This window comes from Meriones unguiculatus, chromosome 16 (genome assembly GCF_030254825.1).
Source record: "Meriones unguiculatus strain TT.TT164.6M chromosome 16, Bangor_MerUng_6.1, whole genome shotgun sequence".
Classification (NCBI taxonomy): domain Eukaryota; kingdom Metazoa; phylum Chordata; class Mammalia; order Rodentia; family Muridae; genus Meriones; species Meriones unguiculatus.
In genome coordinates, this window is record NC_083363.1 from 55584230 (window position 1) to 55596606 (window position 12377).

The 12377-nt window shown below is 39.8% G+C and overlaps 1 non-coding gene across 1 annotated transcript; it reads left to right on the forward strand.

The window, feature by feature from the left end:
* The first annotated feature begins 2403 nt into the window (after positions 1 to 2403).
* LOC132648436 (U6 spliceosomal RNA) lies at positions 2404 to 2512 on the forward strand. The gene has a single exon (XR_009586838.1). It is a non-coding gene; the product is annotated as a U6 spliceosomal RNA (small nuclear RNA).
* Positions 2513 to 12377: the final 9865 nt, after the last annotated feature.

Sequence of the window (12377 nt, forward strand, 5' to 3'; positions counted from 1 at the left end):
ATGAAAGTATGCTGGACTTTTGAGTCACTAGCATACAACATGAGAATTTTCCCTGTGCTGCAAATCTGTCTAAACAATTGTCTAGCTATATTTTAGGTAATTGGACTGGAGAATTCGATACTACGATGGAACAGCTGAGAGTGGCCATTGTCATGGTAAATTCTACCAGAGTGGACACAGGACTAGCCACAGGATTATCATCATGGATTGCTGCAGCCATGAATCATCTGAAGGAATGGGCGGGCATGGGAGCATTAGCAGGCCTTCTGGTGTTGGTCTCCTTGGTTTGCCTGTGGTATATATGCAAGATTAGAGTCTCACAACAGCGTAATGCAGCCATGACCATTCAGGCCTTTACAGCCACTGAAGCAGGACAGTCTCCCCAAGCATGGTTGGCTACCATAAAAAGCTAAAATGTTATGCTCAGGATGTGAGGCTAAGCACTGCACTCAGGGTCAGCCGCTTTGGATCCAGAGAAGAGCATGTCTGATTGCATGCGGGTTGATGCCCCAGGTCCCGCCTCTGAGAAAAAGGTATCAGACGGGTCTGATGCTCTTTGGGTGGATGACACCTAAATGAACATCAGTACAAAGTCCCAATTTATTTCTAATATCAGAGATCAGACCTCTACTCTTGCCTGGTGCGTCTAAAACAAAAAGGGGGAACTGTAGAGAGCTGTGGAATGCTGTGCCTTAAAGATGGAGCTGGTTTCCGCCTTCCACCTTCCCGATGGTGAGTGCTCTCTGTCACAAACAACTCCACATTTGGCTAAGGCTGAAGATCTGGCTTGCTTCCATGTATGTGGACCTATCTGCATTGCCCACGTGGCATGCTGGGGTTGGCTACCCAGAGGCTATTTAAGCTGTGGGCTGGCTTTCCCCAGGGTCAGATGATATTTCAAGGTTCCTGAATAAACTGCATTGAAAAAATAAATTAATAAATAAATAAATAAATAGATAAATGGAGAGGAGAACCTCCCCTATCAGTGGACTTGGGGAGTGGCATGCATGCAGAGGAAGGAGGGAGGGTGGAATCGGGAGGGGAGGAGGGAGGGGCTTATGGGGGGATGCAAAATGAATAAAGTGTAATTGATGAAAAATTAAAAAGAAAAAAAAAGAATCTCAAAATTCTACTTCAGTTATGTTGACGTTGGCCATTCTCAAGGGTGGGTGGCTGCACCATGCACAGAAGGAGACTATTGGGATAGACATCTGAGTGTATTCCTGCACTATTGCAACTTGAAATTTGTCTCAGGTGGTACCTGAGTGATCTGCACAGCTGTAAAATCGCCATGGTGACTTCAGTCATCAAAGAAGGTGAGCCTGAGCCCCTTTGAAATCAGCAGTGTCTTTAGTTGAAAATATCAACCTGATCTTGCTACAGCTGACCTCACTGGGTAGAGCTTACATGACACTCTCTGTGCCTAAAGTAATAATCATTATTGATTATTATATAAAATTTTTCTTAACATTCCTTATCTCTTTTTGTTTGTTCTCCTTAGTTTTTTTTAATCAAGTACATCTCCATTCCTTTTCATTTAATTGGCAGAGACAGTGGCTCAGAGAGATAAAATAATTTCAAATTATTCATTTTAAAAAGCAGCAATTATGTAGCAATTACATAATTGTTCACTTTCCACCTTGATAATAATTAAAAAATAATTTTTACTGAACAATTACTTTTATCTTTTCAAGTATGCAGCAGTGATGGCTGGATCATGCTTTTGGGGTAGGAATCTCATTCAGGCATTCCTCTTAGGCTGATTCCTGGATCAATCAGCAACCTTCATATTGTAATTCACACATCACACTAGGTGTGTTACATACATCTTCTTGTTTACTCCTTGGGCTACTGGCTGGTTTTTGTCAAGCCGATCTACTTAGAGTCACCAGGAAAAAAGGAAACCTCAATGTAGAAATTGCCTCCATCAGATTGGCTGATGGACATGTCTGTGGGGGCATTTTCTTGAATAACGACTTCTGAAGAAGACTCAGCTCATGATGGACAGTGGTCCTGGGTTCTATAAGAAAGCCTGCTGTGCAAACCTTGGAGGACAAGCCAGTAAGCAACACTCCTCCAACATCTCTCCTTCAGTTCCTGTTCCTGCTCTGAGATCCTACCTTGGGCTCCCTTGATGATGGACTGTGACTTACAAAGCAAATAAAGCCTGCTCTGGGCCAAGCTGCTAACAATTCCTTGTATTAAATTCTTTCTGGAAAAATACTTAGTGAGGTTTCTATCTGCTAAATGACTACCATGGCCAGAAATGAGGATAAATGTTCCATATAAAAATGTTAGCGATATAAGCTGTCTACAGCCACTTACAGAATCTGTTAGCTCAAGGTTAAGGATCTTGGGACATGATGAAGGATATGTGCTTAAATTATTCTTAGAAAATAATTTGTACTCACTTTGACAGTATATATACTATAAAAATGGAAAGATACAAAGAAAATTTGCACAGACCCTGCACAAGTATGACACACAAATTTGAGAAAATAGTTTAAAAGTGCCTTGAGTTCCAGGCCATTGCTCTCTACACCTCAGCTGTATGCTGTTTCCTGAAGGGCGACCTTGGCATTTCAAGTAAGATCTCAAATTAAAAGACTCTATTTCACCAGCAAAAGATGGTTAATAAATCATGATCTTGAAGGAAAATGTTATGGTCAAGGGAATTTGGTGTTGATCACAGTGTATTCTCTACGTAGTTTTAGAAAACTAATTTTATCTTAAGGTCTAATGTTTTCAACCTTTATTTTGGGAGGATGCAATGAATTAAACTCCTTGGGGTTTAAGTAGGCTCAGAGTAAAACGAAATAAGATTTATAAAAGTGTGGATGTCTTTCATGCAGGGGAGTGTCTTCTTTTTGTCCTAAATTCAGTCCCTAAGTTTGGGCCTGATGATATCCTGTGACACAAAAAGTTTATTCTGAGCATCTGCTAGTCCCATTTTATCTCACTCTTCAAAAGTATCTATTCTGCATACATCTTATAATGTAAATCATTAGCTTGGTAGAAAATATGCTAATATGTTATAAATAAACACCTACCCAGTAGTATATTATTAAAATATTTTAAATAGTATGGTTCTACTATCAATGAATATCAGTGACTTCTGATGAGGAGGATCTGTGTTTTCTTGAGTGACAGTAATGAAGATTTAGCTTGTATGTCACACTTGGTCCTTAGGTGGTCTGGCAAGCTAAGAGTAGGAAGAAAGAAGAAAAGAAAGATGCAACAACAGATTGTAAGTGGTCACAGAAAGCAGTTGTTTGCCCTCTGCTTTGTACAGAAGGTATTAGTTTCATAATGTTCTCACTCTTGACATCTCCAATGTCTTTGAAAAGGCTAAGAAGCTGACATTCTGTTTCATAACAGAGGAAATGGGTACAAATTGACAGGCTAGTGCTTATAGTCAAAGCAGATGTTTGAGTAAAAAGGGTAAATTTCAACAGTAGTGACAGTAAAGGACTAGCAATTCCCTTAAGCATGATGGAGGCTCACAATGACATGGTCTTCACTCTTTAAAATAAATGACTTTTATTTTAATATATATGACTATAAAATTCCTTGACTTACCTTTTAGTTGTGCTGATACAAGAGAAAATGGCTAAGACAAATATCTTTGAACTAAGTGGAAACTCACACCCACCAATATGTGCAGACTGATGTGATGTCCACCTGACCAACTCCTGGTAAGATGAAGATGGAAGCAGATGCTGAATGTATAATGCAGAGAGGCAGCTGAAGATGCCACAACACCTATTATTAGTGTAGAAGAGGAAACCACAATGTAAAGTAATCAGGCTGCCACTGTTCGGGTTAATAGACCTTCCAGTAGGCTTATTAACCACAATATGTTAATTCTCTTTTATTTTAAAGTTCACCAAATGAGCTATTCAGTGTCTGGGGATGTATCTGTCCTTTGACCACTAGATCAAGTAGAATTAACCTTTTAAATTTTGAATATGAATGCCTATTAAAAAGCACACACTGAATAAAGTCTGTGACTGCCAGAAAAGTCATGTTTTATTGCTCACCAAAGGCCTATATTAAAGCCTGAACAGCTTGAGTACTGAGATGGTACCTGCGGCAAACACCACCAGTCAATTGGCTAGTATCATTTTCTTACTTCTTTAACAGAATTGTGACGTTGGCAACTGTACATGTAACTAAAAATTTAGTCTTCCAGGTCAGAGTAGCCATATCATCCAGACCTGAGGTTTCATATGTCGATCAAATCCCTAAAAACATGGTCCTTCTAGAGTAAAAGGAACAGAGCTGTGAGCAGCAGGCTTGAGTTTGCTACCTTCCTGGATGGAAATTTGGGCCTAGAGGAACTGTGCCCATTTGTTACTATAACAACAAGAGCCAATGTGAAGGAAGCAGCAGAAGCCTATTCCTGGCAGGGTTTGTGAGTAACTGAACCAGCTCTTGGTGCCTTGCATTTTTGTTGTATAGGAAAAGAAAGCCCTCGATTCTTTAGTTGTTGTTAAATCCATATAGTGTGTTTTGATCATAGTATTTTTCCTCCCTCAACTCCTCCCAGATCCTCCCCAACTCCCTTCCACTCAACTTCATGTTCTTTTCTCTCAAGAAACAAAAAAAGAAGAAGAAGAAGAAGAAGTATTAGAGTAAATAATATAAAGGACCAAAATCATAGAGTCCATTTAGGATTGGATAACTACTTGTTGACATGGTCTTGTGCTGAGGAGGTGTGGTTGATATACCCAGTGACATAATTTTTTGGGAAAAACTGACTTTTTTTATCCTTCAGTTACAGATATCTTCTCAGTTAAATGTGGTGCTTCACATCCTCTTCCCCTTCTCAGCACTGGATTTTGCCTGGTTTGAACAGTTTCAAGTATTGATCATGATGCCACAGTCTCTGTGAGTTTGTATGTGCATCAATCAGTTCTGTTGTGTCTGGAAGATGCTAGTTCCTCAGAGTCATCTGCCATCTCAGGCTCTAACAATCTCTCAGCCTTGTTTTATGGATAGATCCATGAGCCTTGGGGGGGGTTGATTTTTTTTTAAATCCTATCTAGGACTGGGTGCACCAAAGTCTCTCACTCCCTGTCTGTGAAGGCTCCTTAATTTTTAAGCTACTGCTGCTACAGGCCATCCTCACCGCTGTCCATGGTCCTGATTTTTTCACACGGTTTTGTTATGGGTTAAGTATAGCTCTAAGTCCTTTAAATGCAACATCTAATTTAATTTCTTCAGTGTTTCCACATACAGGAATGTGGCGATTGATAAGCCAACCAAGAATATCCAGGGTACAGCACAACTCAGACCCAGATTCAAATTTCATGGTCTTTCTCTGTTCCCCATGACACTGAGTCCAATTCCTCAGGCAGATCCCTCCACTGCTGTTTCGCTAAGGACATCTGTGTTACAAACAGCCACCAAACCTAGAGAGTGTCACTCTCCTGCAAAGGAAACAGATTTATTTCCTCTCTCCAGGATAACTCGGTCTCCCTGCCTCACCAGAGAGTTGTTTACACCCCAAGGTAATAAAGATAATGTCTTCCTTAAGGGCAAAATCTGGACAGAGTTCCCTGAAGCTGATTACATCCTTGATCATTTCCTGCATTCCAGAGACCTCATCTGGCACAAATGTCCTGCGTGCCAAGGGTCTACAGGCCCACATCCACACCAGCTCCCTGGGACTGACTGGAGAGGGAATATAAAGGATAACAATGGTTAACATTACACTCACCAATGCACAGACTTTCTAGATACATTCAAGTTTGATGTCTCTTTGTTGACAAAGTCTGTAGAAGCATTTCACCTCAAACAACAGCTTGCAATAGTCACTGTGACTTAAAGGGGCTTGATCTTAAAGCCCTTACCACTTGATGATAGACAGGAAGTATTTATGCGATGCAGTTGAGATGCTTCAGTTCCATTGACAAGATGGCACTGAGAGAATCAACTACTGAACATCCAAGTACCTCACACTGTTTTTTCAATAAAATTTTCAACCTTTCAGAATTTGCCAAACTTTTGAGCTATAGAAATTTGGCAGCATACTTGAAAGAACTAAATATCAAACTCATCAAAGTCATGGAAAATGACATTGAAATAGTTATTATTGCAACAGCATGCCAAAAGCTTGTGACCCCTTGTAGGATTCAAATGTGTAGCTATTAGAATAAAGCTGCCTACTGGCCCGACTATAACCTAATTTTATAACCTCATGGTGCAAAAGTTCTCACATGTTCCAGTAAGCATACCCCCTTTTACTAATACCAGTTATAAAATAAGTAAACTGTATCACACTGATCAAACACGATGTTTACGCCACCTCTCACAGAGTTCTGAGTGACAGTATTTACTACAGAAATGACAACATTGTCACATCTTAATAAAATGTTAGTTACAGGATACGGTCACACTCTGTGCCAACACACTGGATATAAAGCACACCTGGAGAGCAATGGATAGCACATCAACATTCACTGAGTGTGGCATGATGGGAGTTGAGGGCTGTGAAATGGAATCTTTGATTGTCCCTTGCCACGTATGAAGCCTCCTCCGACCTAACATGCTCTGTCTCTTGAAAACTCTCCACCTATGCAGAAGTGGTTTGCAAGGAAGGGTGCAGAGAAACTCCTACCACAGAGCACTCACCTCCGTCCTTCACTGGGAGAAAGATCCTGCTTCCTCTCTCAGGTTTTGTCTTTCTCTTTCTTTGATTGTGTGCTTTAGTAAAGGTAATAGGATCAGCTGGCTACAAGCTTATATCCTCAATGCCACTGTTAGTAAATCCTAAGAGAGAATAAGGAAAGTGTCAGGTCAAAAAGAAACTCAGGACAAATGGCTGTCTGTGGTGCCTATTAACCACCACAGTGCACACTGACCTCCAGGCTTCCTCAGCATCACAAGTACTTATGGCTTTATTCAGCTCTCGTCACCCAGCCCCCTACCTTCAACCTCTCCAGCTAATAGGCTTCCCATCCCCCAACTTTTCATGCCAATATAACCCTGCCATTTTATTTTGGCCATATTCTCTGTTTTGTCTTCCTCCCATGGTCCCCTCTCTTGCCCCTCTCTTTTGGTCTCCATTGCTTGCTTTCACTTTGTTTTTCTTTCTCACTCCTCCCTGTTCCTCTTCTTATGGCCCAGTCCAGTCATCTGACCGTGTTTAGCCTTCTTTTCTTTCTTCTCTGGACTCTTTCAGATGTCCCTGGCTGCACTCTCCCTCATATCTACAATAAAAACCTTCCCCTTACCATACCTTGGAGTGATCATGTCCTCAGTTTATACAGAAAGAACCAAGGTAGGAATTGCTTCCTTGTCTTTTAGAGTTGGTTGGTTTTGTTTCAAAATATATATTAATTAGGTTCAGCCCTTTAAAATCCACTCATCCAGCCTTGATATGAGGGCTGTGCCTAGGCTTATTGTAGCTTGTTATGCTATGCTCAGTTGATACCCCTTGGAGGCCTGCCCTTAAGGGAAATGGAGGAAAGGTGTGTCTGGGGTAGAGTGGAAGTGGGGAAGTAGCACTGGAAGAAGTGGGGGGAGAGGAACTGAAGTTGCCTGTGAGAATAATACATTAAATAATAACAAATATAATTTAAAAACCATTCTAAAACCTTTATAAAATTAAATTTTTCTTATGATAATTTTCAGTTTGGTGCTGGTGTATATTTTGTATAATGATGTAAAACAGAAAAGGTTTAACTAGACAGTTCTGAAACAAAGGATATTCAACTTCCTAAATTTCTTGCTTCGTCTTATGAGGATGTCAGAGAGATTATCACTATCTTGTGGTCAGTTCTACCAATTCTAATTTGTAGTTTTGAAAGAAGCAGAGTCAAGGGTCTTTAGACAACAAACCCTCAACTCTGAACCCAAGATTGCAGACCCACAGACCACAGGAAATTTCAGTTTGTACTCAAATGCAAACAATCCTGTGGTTCTCACAAAGAACTCCACAGCCCATAATGGTTCCCTCCCCTAGAACGGAGGAAAGCTGGGAAAGACTCTCTCTCTCTTTCTCTCTCTCTCTCTCTCTTCCTCTTCCTCTCTCTCCTTCTTTCTCCCTCTCCCTCTCTCTGTTCCTCCTTCCATGTGTGACTTTTTTCTATGGAATTTTAATAACTAAGATCTATTGGGTGTATTAATAATATTGTATGCTCAGAAAATCAGATTTCTGAGAAATCTAGAGTATGCTCTCCACTAAATGAGCATTGCAAAAGACAATGAATTTTTCTTCTGACAATTCATCCAAAATGAACAAAATGACATTCATTTCCTCTACTGTGTTTTTCTTATTCCTGATTGTAACCATTATGAAGCACCCTTCTATTTTCCTTTTGAAGAGAGAGGCACAAAGTGTGATAGATATTTCATGAAGGAAAAATAACAATTTCTTCACTCGATCAAAGCCTGTCATGTAACAGCTGAGCCCTGGCACCAACAACAAACAACAAATGTGCCAAAGACAGCAAGATGCATTAGAGAGATAAAGCTGAGCTTCCTTCATGCTGGAGTACCCACTCGGACAGGACAGATGAAGACAGGGCATGGATGCCTCCTGAATATGGTGGATGCTGAGAAGGCAGAAGTGGCACGGGGAAAGTAATGGAGATGGTAGACTTCATTCCAGACCCTCTGAGACACGGCAGCTGCAATGAATCAAAGATTCTGACACTTGCAGATGAGTCATTTCTCTCATTAGGCTCTTTAATTGCCATTTGGCTGTGCTGAAAAATCTCCTACAACAAAGAAGTATTTCCATGCTCTACATAGTAAAAAAGCTAAACAGAGGCAACATTAGCACTTGCACATTGCAAAGCTCTGACCTGCCACTGGCAAATTATTTTTCAATGTTGTCACAAATTCCAGTAGCTCTATTGAAAAGACTAACTGCAAATTACAGAATAGTCTGGTAGTTTCTCCCTTATGTCACCACAGAGAGAATTATTCATGTGTTGAGGCTAGCTATGCCTACAACGAGACTAAGAATGTCATCTTTTAAACACAAATCAAGAAGTTGGTGGCTAGTTTCTCAGTCCCCAGATGGAGGGCAGCCAGAAGAAGTTTCAGTCCTTCAATTAACAACCACAAATTATCCAGAAGGCTTTATAGAAAAAGATACTCAGAGTATCCTACCCTTCTAGCTAAGAGAGGACAGCAATGCAGTAATAAGATGTGAGAACAAATGAGGTGGGCACAATTGCTGTTAATGGACCCTCTGGCAGTGACAGGGAAGGAGATGCCAATTAGCAGGCAACCCTACCCTGTACCATATGAAACTAGACCGAGTAATTTCCTACCTGGCTGACACTGTTATTAACCCTGAAAGAAACACTTGGGCAAACCCTAATGCCAGCCTCACATTCTCTCAGTGAGGATCGTCAGTTTTATGTCGGCTAGGACAGAAGATAGCAAACTTATTAACAGACATGATAGGTTCTTTGTGTAGTCCAACAGACCAAACCTAATATAAAGGAATAAGGAATGTGCTTTCATTACTGGGTTGATATTGGACAGATGGTGAAAAATAATAGCAAAATTTCTGACCTCTTAATGTATTAGTGGAAGTGGTTTTGGAGAAGACAAAGTAGGAGAAGAGGTTTCATTGACGGGTGTCCTTAAAGAATCAGTAATAAATATTAATTTTGCAAAATTCAACTTAAGTTCTCTTCTTTATAAATTATTTACATAGCAAAATATATCAAAAGATTTTCTGTTGCATACCAAAGTGAAGTGGTCATTTGAGGAAAAGCATATGTGAACTAATTGAGCAGATACGTCAGTCAATGCACAAAGCAGTAGATGAGGCCATAGACAGACCATCCTTTAACTAGTAATGATTCTTGACTTCAGCATTCTTTTCTGGCTAAACAGCAGCTCTCTTTCCAAGTTAGATGCTGGCTGGTTTCCAGTCACTTTTCCTTTATAACAAGAACTTTATGTCCACAGTAATTCACAGTTCTCAGATTGTGTAACTCGGTGGTTTTTAATGTATTTATAGAAGTGTGCAGTCACCACCAGAGTCCACATTAGAAAAATGATGTCACCTGGGAACTTCTGTCCTCATCTCCTGTCACCCTCCATTTCTTATCAACCTTTTTGGCTCTGAGAAATGTTTTTCTAAACATTTGTCTCTACAAAACTGTCTGTTCAGAACATTTCATGTAAATGAAATTATATAATAAGTGAGATCTGTGACTAACTTTTTCCACTCAACATTTTTATGTTTATTTATTTTATATCACTATTACTTTCCTTTTTATTTTCCTAATATTCTATTATACAGATATAGTACATTTGTTTGCTTATTCATAAGTGGTGAACATTTGGTAACTTCTAATTAGAGTCTGTTATTAATGACACTATAAGCAATTGTTCATGCAAATTTCTGTATGTGCTATGTTTCTATTTTCTCATGGGTACATACACAGAAACATAATTGTTAGGTCATGTGAAAACTAGATGTTTAATTTTTTTATTAAATAACTACCAAAATGATTTCCAAAGCAGCCATATATTCAGTCTGAAAATTTCAGGATTCATTAATTCCCTTATGTAGTAAATATTTAATAAATATTTCACATACTTGTCTCTTGATTAGTGATGCACCAGTGGACAAACAATGCATAGTCTCTATCATAACTTAGGAAAAACCTACTACTCAAGATGACAGAATCATTGCTTGGATGATGAGAACAATGACAGGCAAATGCAGGTACATGGAGCTGAGTATCAGAAAGACTTAGCCTATTTAGATGCCTTCTAGGACCTCCTGGAAGAGAAAGTAAATGTTTATAGTGAATGGAAAGTGAAAGGGATATTGGAATTAACTTCACAAATAGAGAAAAAATACTCAGAACAAAGGGGAAAACTCATATGGAAGCCTGACAATAATAAGAAATATATTCTATCTGAGGAACCTAGAGAGACTGAACACAACTGGAAACTTTAGGTAGAAGTAAAAGGGGGTAAAATGTATGAATGTGGAAGTAGACATGGATCCCTGGGGGTTTTAAATAGGGTAATAATACGATTTGTAATCTGATGTCTAGTTGTGTTCTTATTTCTGTTTGGACAATGAATTGGAAGAAAGCAAATCTAGACACTTAAAACCAACCAATGTATATAGACAAAGATAAACAAGAAGTTATGGTGGCTTGGACCATGCTAGTATTTGTAGCTCTCAAGGCAATAGATGATTTCAAAAATTAGAGAAGAAAATGATCAAGACTTGTTGACTGATGGGATGTGACGAGCAAGGAAAAGAGAGGTGTATTATTTGCTTTGTTTCTCTGTGATAAAATGCCATTACCAAGAGCAATTTACAGAAGAAAGTGTTTATTTTGGCTGACAGCTTCAAAGGGCTAAAAGTCCATTTTGGTGGTAAATTTGCAGGTGACAGGCATGGAGGCAGGAACAGGAAGCTACGAGAATACATTGTTAAAAGCAAACACAAACCAGAGAATGAACTGGGAGAGGAGTGAGGATATAAATTCTCAAATCCCATCCCCCAGTGCATTCTTCCTCCAGTAAGGTAGGACACCCTCTCCAAACAATGCCACCAGCTGAAGATCAAGTATTCAGATAAATGACCTTATTCGGGGACATTTCTCATTCAAAGCATCCCATTCCAGTCCCTGGCCCTCATAGCCTTGTGGCCATATCATAATGAAAAACTGATGCAGCCCAACTTTAAAGGCCCCATAGTCATTTTGCCTCAACCCAATTTAAAAGTTCAAAGCCTCTTCTGTGACTCAAAGCAATCTTTAAACTGTAAAGTTCTGCAAAATAAAACTTAAAAATTGAGTTACCTACTTCCATGGTACAATGTCATAAAACATACATTGCCATTCCACAGGAGAGAAATAGAGACATGGTGAGAAAATATTAGACCAAAGCAAGATTAAAATGTAGCAGAAAAAAAGTTCAAATCCTGAAGTTCTAATGCCTAGACTCTAATTTCAAAGGCTAGGTGGCTCCATTCCTCCAGCTCTGCTCCCTGCAGCATACATCTCCATCTGCAGCTCTTCCTGGCAGATGTCTCACAACACTGGCCTTTCCAACACTTTGGGGTCTCTACCTCAACACTGGCTTCACCTTCACAGCTTCTTACAATGGTCTGTCAAGGCCCGTTGCCCTCTCAGGACCTCCACTTGGGGACTCCTTTGTCATACACTGTCTATTTCAGAGTCTCTGCCAAGCCATGATGAAAGACTCCACAACCCTCTTACTCTTCCGTTGTTCATGGCTCCAAAGTCTGAGACTGCTGAACGGGAAAAGACCCTTGCCTCTTTGAATCACATTAGCAGACACTTTTTATTCAGCTGCTTTTTAGGAGATTTCTCCATGCAAAGATTGATCTTGGCTGGGTGGGGTCTTGTCCTCCGAGT